At 38.9% G+C, this 16,089-nt stretch overlaps 1 long non-coding RNA gene across 1 annotated transcript; it reads left to right on the forward strand.

Moving 5' to 3' along the window:
- Positions 1-9,484: 9,484 nt before the first annotated feature.
- Positions 9,485-15,863, forward strand: LOC307213685. The gene is made up of 3 exons (XR_013837637.1): positions 9,485-9,538; positions 14,619-14,681; positions 15,602-15,863. It is a non-coding gene; the product is annotated as an uncharacterized lncRNA (long non-coding RNA).
- Positions 15,864-16,089: the final 226 nt, after the last annotated feature.

Below are 16,089 nucleotides of genomic sequence, written 5' to 3' on the forward strand. Positions count from 1 at the left end.
AGTATATATATATTTAAAAGTTGTGTTATGGAAGAACATTTCATAGACTGAGGTGTGTTTGCTGTTGATGCTACTTTACCTAACTTATTTTTACTGCAGGGAGAATTCATTGCCTCCCATTAAATCTATTACTAAATGTTATCACTCTCTAACAAAGGAACTTGTCAATGCTGTCAATAACCAGTGCCATTGTTCTGTCTTCCAAAGGAAAGCAACATAACCCGCCTTTATGTGGTAACTGAAAGGGGTCCTCACCTTAAAAGGGGCAGCAAGGATGTGCTACTGATCATGCTTCTTAATATCTATAAATTGACCTTGGGTATCTGAGCTGGGCAAGCTCTACAACACGTAGACATCTGCGCCTAAAAGCTTCCATAGAAGCTGGAAACCTATTCACACAGAACTAAATACACAGGCTTCCCTAGCTTGGACATCCATGTGTAGTGCAGAGAACCACATACTGTGGGAGTCCTGTAATCGGTTGGCCATCTTCATGTGATTAACATTTGAATGGGGGCTATAAATGCAATAAAATATAAAGCTCCAAAATAGAGAGGGGAGAGATATTGGAATTTGTAGGACATTTGTTTTTCATGTATTTCTGGAGAGCAAAATGTTCTTGAAGTTCTAGCAGCAAGTTATATGCGGGAAAACAATCTTCCTTCTAGTAGTGCATTTATTTATTTTTTTAGTTGTATCAGAATATATACTCTTTACAGTGCCTGAGGGATCAGGTCTTGCACCTCCCTATGTAATGCAACCATGTGCATTGTATTACCTACAGAGACAAACACTGGCCTCACTTTTCTGTCTTACTTTCTTTATGGATGCAGGTTAGAGTTCAACACAGCCAGCATATCTTCATACATCGTGAGACAGTTTGGGCATCTCGTCCTTTGAAATTGTGGGGTGGTTCTTACATTAAATGGCAGTGTAAGGTATACTCGGGTGTAAATTAGTACTTCTGTTCCTGTGTCTGGAAAAGTAAAAGTAGAATGGATTTAAATTTGACCAAATAACACATACCAAACTTCACTAATTGACTACAGTGCACAAAAAAATGCTGAAAGGTTTAGACCTTGACATTTGCAGGAAATATTTCTCCTTAAAACTTTTGCATTCAGAAAATAGCTTTCCTATGATGATAAGGATTTCCTTTGTATACAGGATGATTCTGTAAACAACAAGCATTCTTGAAGCATGAGCCTGTTGTGTTGACTTGGAAGCAAGTCTCACAACATGTAATGGGTCTTGCTCCCAGGTTATGCGCCTAGGATTGCAGATGCTGTCTTCAGCCAGCATGGCTTGCTGCACTAGATGGAGAGGGTATGGCTATGCTTATGCTGTACAACTGTGAATTTACTTTGCAACAGAATTTGGTATCTGATGCAGTATATGACAGCCTGACTTTTTTTAGTGGCTTGGAAGTGAAGGGGAAAAAAAATCCTGTTTCAACAAAAAGGTTGGAAGCAAGAGGTGACTAGACAAAATGTCTCTCCCTCATTCTCTCTCTCTCTCCCTCCCCTCTCACCTGCTCCTCTGGTCTTTGTTCTCTGGATTTTTAAATTGTGCTGCACTTGGAATAGGTAAATATTAAAAAGATCTTTGTATGCTAGGAAAGCTATTAACAGGATACTGTGTGTTAAAGGGAAACGTGAGCATGTGTGATTTTAAAATGTGATATTGTGATATAGCACCATTGGCTCTGTTGCTTTTCACATGCTGTTTTAGAACAGTGCCTTGTTATTTTGGGATGAATTTCTATATCCTCTTACACTTGAGAAGCTTTCACTCCTACTGGTAATCAGCTGCACACATGCATACATTTACACTTCTTTGAAGTTTACACCCATGTTTACAGAAGTCATTTTGTATGCATTTCAGAAGGCAACAGTGAAGTAGAGATTTCCCCCTCTCCAAAAAAATAAATAAAAATGATGTAAATCATGCCATTAATAAATTTTGGTAAGGACTTTTACCCTTTGTTTATTTTTCAAATACATATTTGCTTGAAGTTCCTCCTTTTAATAATGGGGAAACAAAAAAGGGAGGAGATTGCAGTAGGAAGATCAAACTGAATGTGATTTTTAAATATATATATTTATAGCTATCTAAACTACTTGTCAAAACTGTCATGGTTGTACAAACCTGTTGCTAAAGGGGGTTTTCACTGCAAATTATTGAGGGACATTGTACATGCCTTGAGGGGATTTACTACTTTGTGTAACCTATTTTGTTTGTACAGAGAATAACAGTGGTGTTTCTTCTCCTCCCCTTCTGTTCGGTATTTTTATATATTTTTAAAAATGAATTTATGCCTAAGTAGCTGCCCGAGTTTGATATTCTTTCATATATTTACCACCTACAGTTCATGAAACACTGTCCTCACAGAAAGATGTATTAGTTTGTTTTTGCTATATGGCAACTAAGCCAATATTATGCACTTGTTGCAGGTGAAGAAGCTATGAATTTCTAAAATCTGTTACTTTATAGAATTGATATTGGTTGTCAATGAAATGAAATGGTTAGACTTTCCTTTCCTTTTTCTTCTTCACAAAGCCAGTATGGATAGGGACACCTCAGATGTAGAGTTCTAAACTAAAGGTGAAGCGTGTATGATGTACATATATTTTCCTTGGAAATAACAGGAAAACAAAGGGGGGGAAATGAACTTTGTCTAGCAGTCCAGAAGGAGCCTGCTAATGTTAACCAATCATGTCTATTCTTGAAATGCTGACCTATTAAAAATGTTTTCATAACAATTCAGTTTTTGTGTTTTGTTAGAAAAATCAGAGGCATGGTTTTAGAGCCTTTTGAAGACTAGTGTCTAATATAAGCAATTCTGACCTTTCAAATTTCAAATATAGCAGTAAAATACTTCACAAAAGATTGCAATGTGTCAGGTGGGTGGAAAAGACAAGTGGCATTTTTTTAAAAAAGTTTCCAAATCCAGGCGCTCTTATTTTCATGTAGATTTCCTGTTCAAGTCCCCAAGAGAATCTTTTTGCCACACAGTGGAGTTGTCCTAGGTGCTGAAAAGAACGGGCAGTTCCAGGTGGTGTTGAGCTCAATGAGCTACTTCATACACTGGAATAATAATAATAATTATTAATAATAATTTATTTATACCCCACCCATCTGGCTGGGCTAAATAAACATAGGAAGTTTCCTTACATCAGATCACACTATTGGTATGTCAAGCTCTAGCTGAGTTTTGCCTGTGGGCAGAAGTTCACCCGGATGTCAGGCAAAGGTTTTTCCCATTACCACCACCTTTTACCTGGAGATACTGGGGACTGAACCTGGGATCTTTACAGAGCATCTTGGCTGATGCCGTAGGATAAAAGGAAATGATTAATAAACCAGGACAAACATTTTTATAAGTGGTCTCAGCAGTACTGCTTATAACCATTGTAGAAAAGGGTGCAGGATTCCTCCTTAAAGCGGATAATTGTTTGTGCATCAACCAGAAGACTTAACAGGAATTTGTATCTTTCATCATGGTCACAGGGTTTCACTAACAATTCCAAGTGGCTCCATGTCCACAGTCTCTGGAAGATTTTAGAGCTTGCCATTCATCTAGCTGTAGCTGAGTAATTAAAAATTGTTCAAAGTAAACAGAATGTGTGCCAGAGGCATTTGTATCATGATGTATGATTCATTTTCTACACAAAACAATGACCTTTATGACTCACTCAACTTTCTGTTTGTGCTACTTTCTTCTCCTGAATATCAGAAAAGATAAGAGCTGTTCTGTAATGGGAGGTAGCCAAAATTCCACGGGGATTAAACAACCATTTGTAAAATTTAAGAACAAAAGAAGAGTCAGATAGATAAGATAGATAAGATAAGATCTAGTCCAGCATCTGATTCTCAGTGATCAAACAGATACCTATGAGAAGCCTACTAGCAGGGCATAAGTACAGCTGCACTCTCCACTTGCGATTTCTAGCAACTAGCATTTGTAGACACACAGCCATTGTTGGAGGCAACACACAGCCATTGATCGCCTTATCCTCCAGGGATGCATCTAAACCCCTTCCAAGTTTCTGGTTATCACTATATCTTATAGTGAATTCTATAGTTTAAATATATACACTGCATGAAGAATCACTTCCTTTTATTGTGAATCTCCCACTGTTTAGCTTTGTTGGATAACCTTAGGTTCTAGTATTATAGAAGAGACAAAGACTGAACCTCTCTTTATCCACTTTCCCCATAATTTCAGCATGTTTCCCTTTCCTTTCCTTTTTCCTAAGCTTAAAAGTCCCAAGTGTTGCAACTTTTCCTCATGAGAGAGTTGTTCTAGTACTCCTTGATCATTTTGGTTGCGCTTTTACAGCTTTACAAATATCCTTTGTGAGATACGGCAACCAGAATTGTACGCAATATTCAAAGTGTGGTCACACAAAACATTTGTGTAAGTTATTATATTCACAGTTTGAAAATGGACCTTTTCCTAATGATTCACATTATGGAATCACCTTTTTCACAGCTGCTGCACACTAGATTGACGTCTTCATTGAACTATCAGCAGTACTCAGTCACTGCCAATTCAGATGCCATTAGTGAAATCCAGTGTATTAGGGATTTTTGTTCCAAAGTACATCACTTTGCATTTACTCGCACTGAATCACATATTAAATGTCTTTAGCAAACTTGGTCATGTCACTGCTATATAAAATATGAACCTAGTAACCACCCCCCTTTTTAAGTAAGTGGGATGTATCTTAATTTTTCCATGGATGTTAGTTCTGTCTCATTTCATGCTTAACTAATTTCTTCAATTACTGTTGCTCCACCTCTTTACCAGATTACTCTTTCTTTATAATAAATAATTTCAAAACCATGCGTTTAACTTCCACAGTTTACTGATTGGTGTAGCTTATTTCTCACAGCATATTTTAGGTTTGCTTGGCACATTTTAGTGACATAACATTACAAACTGAGGAAGTTATAGTCAATTTCCTCCTAATGTGGAGCTGAAGACCTTTCTTGTTGCTGGTACTGATGGCAGGTTGATTCTACACTGATCCTAATAAGCACTCTCTGAGGAATTCATTATTTTGAAACCCATGCCTAATAAGAGATGTTTTGTGCTTTTGAAGTTCAAACTAATTTCCACAAAGGCCACCATCGCTAAGCAACAGATTCTGTTTGGTGCCTCTTGAGGGCAAAGGCTACAGTGCCTATATGATGTGAATCATAGTTAAAGAGTCCATTAAGTGGCACTAGGGCTGCTCTAGTAAGCGAGGATAAATCATCCTACAGTGCTCTAAAACCACTGCAAATGATAAGCATACCAGTGAAAATGTCACTTAAAAAAATAAATAAACAATCTTATTATTGTCTCGGAAATTGTCATTGGTTGAGTTAATGTGATGTCTTGGGAATAGTCATGAATATTCTGCTAAATGGGGAAACTAGTCAACAAATTATTACAATAGATTACTACTATCTATTGACTTTACAGCACATCTTTTCTCCCCAATGAGCCCAAGGTGGTCATTAGATACACAATTTAAAAACAAGAACAAAGCAAAAACATTATAAAACAGTTAAAACATTATAAAAACAATTACAATTTAAAACATCTGAAAGTAGTTACAGTTAGAAAACCTTTCATCCAATGGCAGCGACATCAACAAGGCCTCACTTGCCTCTCATAGGGTCCAATATGGCTGGTGTTGGGGAAGGCATATACCTTCAGTATACCTGAAGGAGCATCTCCACCCCATCGTTCAGCCTGGACACTGAGGCCCAGCTCCAAGTGCCTTCTGGCAGTTCTCTCAATGTGAGAAGCGAGGTTACAGGGGACCAGGCAGGGGGGCCTTCTCGGTAGTGTCACCCACCCTGTGGAATGCCCTACCATCAGATGTCAAGGAGATACAGAACTATCTGATTTTTAGAAGACATCTGAAAGCAGCCCTGTTTAGGGAAGTTTTTTTTTTTTTATAATAATTTTTATTCGTTTTTCAAACAGATAACAAAAGTACCACAAAAGAACATAATTTCCAACTGATCGTTTCATACCCTTCTTTCTTATGACTTCCCCATACCTCCCCATCCCTGCATTCTTGTTTAGTGATTCTTTAGCAACCCTTAGGTCCATTATCTTAATTCCCTTTCATAAAAGTTCCTTTAGTTTTTTTTTTGATTACTGCTGCAATTTCTTTACCTCTTACCCCCTGACATCTTAACATTCGTCAATTTTACAATTGTTCTTGAGATATATTTTAAATTTCTTCCAGTCCTCTTCCACTGTCTCTTTCCCCTGGTCACGGATTCTGCCCGTCATCTCGGCCAGTCCCATAAAGTCATGTTTAGGGAAGTTTTTAATGTTTGATGTTTATCGTGTTTTTAATATTCTGTTGGGAGCCGTCCAGAGTAGCTGGGGAAACCCAGCCAGATGGGTGGGGTAAAATTAATAATAATAATAATACTTGGGTCCCAAGCCACTGCAGTGCTTTCAGGAACTGTGTCACATGGTCCCATCAGGTTGCCCCAATTGCCATCCAAGCAGTCCCATTCTGCACTCGCTGCAGCCTCCAGACCACTTTCAAGGGCAGCCCCATGTAGAGTACAATCAGGAGATCACTAGAGCATGGACAGCTGAGGCCAGGCTATCACTGCCAGGAATGGCTATATTTGACTAACTAGTCTATGCTGGGCATAAGCATTCCTGGCCAGTGATAGGTTGGAATCCATAAGTTTACTACAATTAAAATTGCAACAACAACATGAAACCACACTATCAAACAAAACTCAATGCAATGCAAATTTCAAAAAACGACAAGGAACAAGTAACTTTGGAATATAAGTAAGCCAAGCAGGAAGGTAGGTTGTACTTGAGCAGAAACTTCTAAATCAGAAGAACCTGGGGAGACAAGGAGGTCATGGAGCAAGCAGCTCAGGTGAAAGGGAAAGCACTAATAAGCAGATAGCCGAGAAGGACTTACTTGATGGGAGGTGCAGTGGAAGCGACAAAGGGTTAGAGAGACTTCACATGGGATCAATGAATGAGTGTACTTGTTGAGAAGAACAGGAGAGGAGTCTAATTTCCAGAATGTAATTGGCAGATTGACATTGAAACATTTACATTGTTAATCTACAATGCACAGAACCCAACACTGTGTGAGTAGACTTCACTGGTGCAATGGGTCTTCTTGCTTTTCTCCCATCTAGTTCAGAATCGTGTTCTGGCCAGCCAGATGTCCGTGGGAAAGCAGATTTTGTGGGTACATGGGGCCTGCAGAGGGGAGGAAAGGAAGATGAATCAAAGTCATATCTATCTGCACATGACAGCACAGGATACAACCCAATATCTTTATTTTTAAGATAATCTTGATTGGTAAGGTAATCTTCAAGTAGATTATTAGGTCTTTTTCTGGCACAGGAAAGATTCCCTTTCAACTCAGCAAACAACCATGGAGAAAAATGCTGCTAAAATCTGTTGACTGGATGAATGAACCTTCTGCAATCAGCCATTGCACATAAGGACACTAAATATAGTCTATGCTAAAGAACACCCTGAGTTTGAAATATTTTGAAATCTGGAGCTATTTGTACCCAGCACTGTGCTAAATAAAGTGAAAGCACTGCTGACAAATCCCAGTGAAGTATTATTTATATCTAGCTGATTCCGACAGAGTGCCAGAAAAGATGAATATCTAGGTGACCTTTTGGAAAATGTAACAAGCTGTCATCAAAACTGGCACTAATTGACAGTCTCAACAGGCAGATTTATTTGAGCTGAACACTCAGTAACTCAGCTGGCTCCAGAGCACAAGTTAAAACAAAGGTGCTGGAATGGAGACCGCAAGGACTTTGACTGATTTTACATCTACTGCCTCCTCCAGGTGTTCTGTGCCAGTTTTGAAAGTAAGTCAAAACTTAACATTCCCACAGAATACCTGGTTGCCCTGCCAGAACTACAGGGGAAACACAATTAACTCTTCAGGAAAATGGGAACATGCCTAACTGAAAAATTGGCTAAGCTTAAGCGACTCAGATTTTAATGGATGTGAAAGCTCAGTTCTAGAAGTCATCATTTTCTGTGCCAGGTCAAACAGTGGCATGCTCTACTCTAGCAAAGGCAAGAGCCCACACTAACAAATGTCATTTGAGAAGTCATTTACCAATTCTCTTAATGCAAGTGGGGGAATTTGCGTTTGATTTTCCTGAATATATGCTTACTGATAGTCAACAAGATACTAGAGCCATCTTCTTTAGATGCTGTCTGGCTCCAGCTCCCTTCATCCCTTACCATTGGCCCTGATGGCTGGGACTGATGGGAACTAGAATCCAACAGCATCAGAAAGACAGATGGTCTCAATTCCTGGTGTACAATGATCCAGGATGCTGTCAGACAGTCTTTGCTTGTGTCTGTAGCTTAGTGCTCTGACGAGTCACAATTAGTCCTATTTAACAGGCAGAAGGCTTTGTCCAGCTTCATACCTCTTTTCCAGTGTTCACTACAGAGCACTCACAACCTTCTCAACTTCGCTTACCTATGCCCATCTACTTCCTTCTTGCTAATAGTTCACAACACCAGGGTTACTTTCTCCTGGGGTTTATAGCTTTTCACTTCCAATGATGCCAGATATGAGAATCAAAGTCCTTGATGGGAAGTAAAATACACCAAGCAAAACATACAAACTGGGGATTAGAGTCAGCACTTCCCAAGGTATGTCCTGTCTTCTTTCAGCCTTTTTGGAACAAAATGTGTGCTGGGCTCTCGCTACAGAAGCAGATGAAGGACATTTATCTTTCCTGGCAGCCCCTTGTGCCTATTTAATTAGGATCCCAATCAGTGCAAAGTGGGAAAAATTTGACAACCTGATTGCAGCATAATGATAGCTGACCACTTCTCCTTGCATCCAGCTGCAAGAAGCATAAGAAGCTGTATAATAGCATTGTGTCATCTGTATTTCATTTTCTTTAATGTATTTTGTATATTATTTATTTGATTATAAATAAAACCTCTAAGCGGTCTACAAAAGATAGATAATGTGTATTAAAATAGTTGATAAAGGCCAAGGCTAAAACAAGTTGGGTTTATATTAAAAAATCAAAGTAGAAATAAAACCAACAGTTTAAAATATACATTAAAACATGACAGCTTTACATGTCTGGGTAAACAAAAGCATATACCTTTATCTAAAAATAAACTAAATTCTGCTGCTTCCTTTTGCCTTATTGAAACAAAGCCTTCTAATATACATGTTCAGACATAGACATTTTTAAAGAAGCATTTCAGTTAGGGTCGTATTACACATAATTGCTTTAGTTTAAAACAGCTGTACTGTCTTTCCTGGTGACATTCAATATTTATGAAACTTGTATAATTTCCTATAGATTCACATCATGTAATGTAAATAATATGAGAAATAATGTAACTGAGCTTGTTGTTGTAGAAATCTTTGTGAAACTAGGTTTCTTCACAAAGATGTTTTTCACACACATAACCCAACGGCCTTATTTTAGGGTTGCTGTTTTCCCACAATTTTCAAGACATGCAAACTCCATTTGAACCTTGGTGAGTATAGCTCACTTTTGAATGTGAATATCTGAATATTTTAAACCTACTTTGGAGTTAGTTGTTCTGCCACCAGCAACCATTTTGCCTTGTTTGATGGAAGTTGGAAGGAGCCTTTGTAGGTTACCTAGCAACTCTGAGATGTGCTTGCCAACCTGGAAGTAGCTGGTCAACCACAGTATATTTTCCCTGTCTTGTTAACTGATGACTGGGGAAATGACCAGGGATGAAACAAGATGCTAGTAATGGCTCTACTGGGGACCTATCAGTAGTAGAATTACCTGACCATCTGTTTACATGGTATATTTCTCCCAACAATTGCACCTGTAGCGGCGTGCCATGTATTTACTGAGCGAGCCAGCAAAAATAAAAACCTGGGAAGGAAAAGGAAAAGGAAAAAGGGGGGGGGAGTAGATTGGATAGCTGACAATTGTGTAGGCAGAAAGATTTAAAACAGATGGTAAATTAAATATGTTAATTTCTGATTTCCTGCCCCATGGTAAATATTTGAAATCATAAAGCGATATTTTTTAAAAGTTCAAATGAAAAACAAATGTGTTTGTGTCTGGCAAAAATGGTGTAATGGTTGAACTCTCAGAATCTTATTCTGGCGTTATTGAAATCCACAATAAAATTCTGACTATGCTTGGGAGGACAGAACGGTTTTTAGCTAAGAGATTATTTGGCACACATCTGCAGAATTTGCTTTTGTAATAGGAGAAGCAACTTTGAAATATATAAAAGGTTGATTGCTAAACTCAGTCAGCATCTTTTCCTTTCTGCTTTCCTGAGCTGGACTGCTGCCTTTTAGAATATAAAAGCCAAAAGTTGCATGGGCAGTGTGCCTTCTGATACGTGTATTAAACTTGCTTCAGGGCATATCTACATGGTCTGTGTAAACACTCCTGCTTGCTCTGCATCTAGTGCGTTCCCACTGCTGGTTTGGGAAGCGGTATACACATGACATTAGCCACAAGTCATACCTACCTTGTACCTACCCTGTTGTTTCTTATGAAAGACTGCATTTTGATGTGTTTTCTCCAGACAAGCTTCAATATGAATTGATAAAATGAACCCACATTTTAAGCTGGCAACATGCACACAACCCTAGGCTTCTTGTATGGAAACAATTTCAAATACACATCCATTTCCCCCACCCCAAACCCTGCCAAGTCTTTAGACTGGTTTGATTGTCCAGCTATCTGTGCTGCAGCTGGGTTTTTAAAAATTTATTTAGCAGTACACAATGCTTGTTACCACGCAGTTCTTCCTATGTAAGGCATGGGGGCAAAGAACCAGAGGATAATACATAAGAGCAGCAGGCAAAAGCCTTTGCTTACTAGGAATAATCAAGCATATTACAGAGTGCTCAGGACATCAGCAGCACATTCTGTGCAAGTCTGGCATGAAAGGTACAAGAAAACATTACAGACAGACAGTTCATCCACAATCTGCTGTACATGTCCAGAAGGGGCTAAATGTGACAAAGATTTCATGTTTAATGATGTCCCCACCACTCCCTGTTTATGAAGACACTGGTAGGAGAGGTCATCAAGAGCTTTGAAAAATAGTGTTATCAATATGCACATGAAACACTATTTCTTCCTGAAACAGAAGAGGTTGTATGGGTGCTGGACCATTGCTTAGTTGGATGTCAGCCAATAAAGTGAAGATGAGTCCTGCTAAGATGGAAAGGCTGTGCATTGATGGTTCTTTGAGAAATAGGTAGATGGCTCTAACCCTGTGATCTGTATGATGAATAGCAGGTTTTTAAATTGAACCAACAGCATAAATGAATGAAGCATTCTCTAAAGTGGTGGTTCTTATATTGTGGGCTGGGGACCACGGGTGCTACAGTTCACCTTCTGGTCATACTTTCGTCAGCAGCAGTAGAGCCATGAATGTGCAGTGCATGAGCACACATGAGAGTGGGATGTGGTTAGAGAGAGAAAGAGACAAGAGTGGTGCTATAGTATACAAAGTTGGAGGGGAGGAAAGGAAAATGAGGATACTGAGGACATTTGGAGTGATCATCCAAGCACGAGAGAAGGAAGAAAAAGAATGGGAAGTAAGGAACTGAAAGGGACGAATGGACTGAAGGACGTGTTGAGGGCTGCAAATCCAGCAATTTCCACTGTGGAATTAGATTTTTAAAGAAAATGGTGTCACTAATATGATATGTGATGTGCCAATTTCTGGCCCAGGGAACCAGTGGCTTACCCTTGGCTGTGTGTGCTTTCTCATAAAATAACCTGTGCTTTCTCATAGTATGACATTTCAGAGGGTCAGAAACTCTATCTTATTTTAGAGCTGAAGAACCAAACCCCACTGAGTCCAGCAAAAGACAACTCTCCCTCCTTGTCTCCTTTGTGAGCTTTCCAGACCACAGTGTACCCAAAACAGACAGCAGGTAAACGGGAGGCACTGAACAGCTTAATAGGGCTAGATGACTCATGCAACTTTGCTACACCACTTGCTGCAGGAGGGAGAGGAAGCTATCAAAGAGAGAGCAGGTATTGTGCAAAATGTTTGTGGTAATTGATAGCATATCTGCGCATGGGACTTGCAGATCAAATCCAGCACTTCATACTGAAGAAACAAAAACAGCAACAGGCTAGGATTCCTGTTTGTAACTGAAAGTCCTGAACACATTTACTTATGAAGGAAGGCCCATTGATTTCAATACAGTGATGTGCTTAGGATCATGGCCCAAGAACGGCTAACCATTTCACCAGCCAAGCTTGCCAGTGACAAACACTACAGAATTGTTAGCTTTACATGAATATACAGCTTCCACCTGCTGAGGAGAAAATTGTTGCTAAGACTTTAATTACATACTTAGCTTTTATTTGTACAGTTCTCCCACTCAGTTTTCAGGCATGTAAGCATCATTTTCCTTATGACATTTGGAATCTCTTGATATCTACTTAGTGGCTATATGAATATCAGACTTTCAAGATCTTAACATTTGTTAAAGTCAATTTTAAACCAGTATGAGCTTTTTTAACAACAACAACAACACCGCCATATTACCTGTATTTGTTCTTTGATATGCTTTTGAAATCTTTGGTACCTTCTCATTATTTTGTATTGATTTATATCCTACTTTTATTGCACTGTATTTCAATGAATTTTTTTTTTTAAAAAAAGATAAAAGATAAAGTTGCATAGAAGGCCTAATAAAACCAGCCTATACCATCTTGGACAGAGGACCTTCTTACTTATTAAACTATAATTATTAAAGTTTCATTTGCACTAAAAAAATATTTTGTTTGTAGAAATATGTTATTTGCAGAATTGACCTTGAAGACTTCATCAGACATACCACCATCGGCCAAGCCTTAAAATGACTGCTCTGGATTTCTACGTTAAAATATTTCATCCGTTGAATCCCTATGATGCATTCTGGCTCATACAGCTTGGTAACAAGTAACTCATTTTGTTGCTTAGCCATTTGATCATTCCCTCTACCCTACTCATGATTAGCCCATTCAGTGACCAATGGGAGCTGTCCTCTTGCTCTTATTGTCCACTCCACTCCAGCCAAGCTTTGTCTGCTCCAGTCCAGCCAAGCTAGGGAACAAAGACATTTGGTTCTGGCTCCTCAGGACCAATACACATTTCCCAGTCTCTTCCAGCTCTGGCTAGGTTATGGCATCTAGACATGATGAAGACTTAGTTATATATGACATCCATGCGGCTCTGCTTATGATTTTCCAGAAGACTTTCTCTGGTCTAGTCCCTCACACAGCTCAGCATCTTTACAAAGATTTCCCAAGGCACAGTTATGAAACCATGATGAAAGTAGAACAGCCTGATTTGTACCACGCTTCTGGTTGCTGTAGCAATCTAGGTGCAGGTTAATGCCATGATGATTCACAGAGTGACGTGCCTGAAGAGAAGAAAGCTAAGTCTAGCATCCACTGCTTGCATAGTAGTCACCAGCAAAATTGCAAGGGGAAATAGACACAGGCCACATCTGTACCAAGCCACAAATGCTAATTTATCAAGCCAGGATATCAAGCAGGTTCATGGAGTGCCTTTGCAGCTGTTTTGGTCCCCCCTTTGCGCATGTGACTGAGCAAACACTTAAGCACAGCTCCCCATTTGTGAACCCAGAAACTGCAACTAATGGCTTCCAAACATGCTAACTTTGGACCATGGAGCAATATCCTTGGTTTGTTTTGAAGCCATTAACCATAGTTTCCAGGGTTGCACATAATGGGAAACTATGGCTATGTGCTGGATTTCTAGTCCTGCTCTTTAGCCAATAAAGTTCCCAGAGCACCTTGCATGCAACTTGATATGGGTGACAGGGGCAGCTCTGTCTTAAAGTTCATGTAATATGTTGCCAGTTATAAAGTGAAGCTAGGCAAAGGCTCACAGCTGTAGATTCTTATTTTCTGCATGCCTTAGGGATGTCATGAGCATTCAATCAAACATGCTTACAAAGCTGGTCAAATGCTTGCAAGGAGGATTGGTGTGACTACATCCCTGTGTGCTTGCTGAAATTCTGTGAGCCAACTCCATTGCCTCCCTCTGGCTCATAGCCAGCTGCAAGGCTCCTGAAAAAAATTACCTTGATGCTCGCGCAAAGGATGGCAACAGAAAGATGAGTGAGGGAACCACAAATGCACACAAATATGTACTTTACTGAACCCAACACTTTTTGTGTTGGTGATTTTTCTTCAGGGGCACTGATTAAACAAAAAAGTTTTCTGTACTATCTCAGAGTCAGGGAGGATGCTGCAAATGAAGAATGGGTGTTTACAATGTAGATACAGATCTGCAAAAATGTAAGATGAATGAGCTCTTCGCCCCTGTGAGTTCACCATACTGAAATGGTTATGGTGAATTCAACTATCTCATGAGCAAGCAAGCATAAAATGGTAAAGATTAAAGGATTAAAAATGCAGATAAAGTAAAATGCTAGCTATGCAATAGCACTGAGAAAGGCAGAATTGAAAAACTGGCCATTTCCAATTATTTAGCTTGAAAACTGGTTCCTAAGCAATTTAAAAGTTGTTCTTTGAAAGGAGGAGTAAATAATGTTGCTTTGATTAATTTTTTCTTTTTGCAGCAGCTTTATTCATCTGGCTATTTCTGACCTACACTGTGTGGTAGGTGTGAACAGTCCTCTGAGGTAAGCATTCTTTTACAAAATTACTTTTCTGCAGAACAATCAGCTGTCATTTTGTTCATTACACTTTTCAAGATAGTGCTCAGGCTACATGAACAAAGCTTTTGTAGGAAGCCAGAAAGCATTCTACTAGATGTTTGGAAATAAACTCAAGAGAAGAATATGTGTAAGGATGCAAGATGTACTTTGAAGCTGTGATGTGCCTACCATTCCAGTTTGTAAGGCGTCCTTAACAGAATTTTGGTTTGGAGCAGAGCTAGGCCTTTTTGGCCATGGGCCACAACCCAGGTGATGATATGGTTGTGCAGAGCCAAGGCAAAACCAAGGCAGTCCCATGTAACTCCTACATTATATGCATTATATGCATGTTGATAACTGCTGTGCATTCTCATATTTACACAAAATATTGGTATGTTTATGGATCCTTTGCCTCTCATATTAAATCTTTATCATGTTAGTTTTATACTTCATAAGATGATAACAAGCAAAGTGCTCCCCTGTCTTTAGAAGCTCTGGGAAAGAAGAAATTAGAATATGTCCAACTTGTCATACACATGTATGACAAACTGCATCTTCTGAAATTCAGCCTGCTGTACAACAGTATGGCAGTCACTGCACGTGATCTTTGATCTACAGCTAGGATGGGGAAATCTGTCAATTTGGATTTCCCTTTGTTTCTCATTTTTACAAACTTTCATTCAGTTTTCATTTCCACATCAGTCCCACCCTTTTTCACAAAAGAAGTCCTCATGAAAATTCATCAACATTTTTCTGAACATTTCTCAGAAATGTTTGTATACAATTTCCCTAATATATGCATTTCTCCTCCAATACAATGCATTTTGGAATGTTATTGTCACTAATAAATGCATTTCTATGCACACTTTAATTTAGTATATGCATTCTTGTACATGTGGCTGCAGAACTACACTCCAGAACTTGAAGAAGTGGATATTGCAAAGGATGTCTCTGTTTTGACTCTTGTATTGCTTCAGAAAATGTGAATTAGGTAGGTTTGCTTTTAAATGCAAACAAAATCAAATTTCTCTCCCAGCTCTATCCACAAGCAACTTACAGTATTGAACACTGGGGCCAAACACAAGTCTGGGCTTCTGTCTACTAAAAAAAATAAAAACCTTTCCTCTTTAGCTGACATGATGATTTTCATCATTCAAATGAATAACTTCTGTAAAAAGAGAAAATAGGATGAATGGGAGTAATTCTAGATAGTAAACTTCAGAAGTAAACATTTAACCAAATATTTTATGGCAACTGTTTTTAAAGCAAAGGATAAAATTCTGTTTGATGCTTTTTTTCCTCCTTCAGGTGAACTACATTTTATTTTATGTTTGATTCTGTATGCATTTTGGGGAGGATTGTTTATGGATCTTGTTGTCAAGTACCTGGAGTG

The sequence above is a fragment of the Podarcis cretensis genome (genome assembly GCF_951804945.1).
Source record: "Podarcis cretensis genome assembly, chromosome: 3".
In the NCBI taxonomy this organism is placed as follows: Eukaryota; Metazoa; Chordata; class Lepidosauria; order Squamata; family Lacertidae; genus Podarcis; species Podarcis cretensis.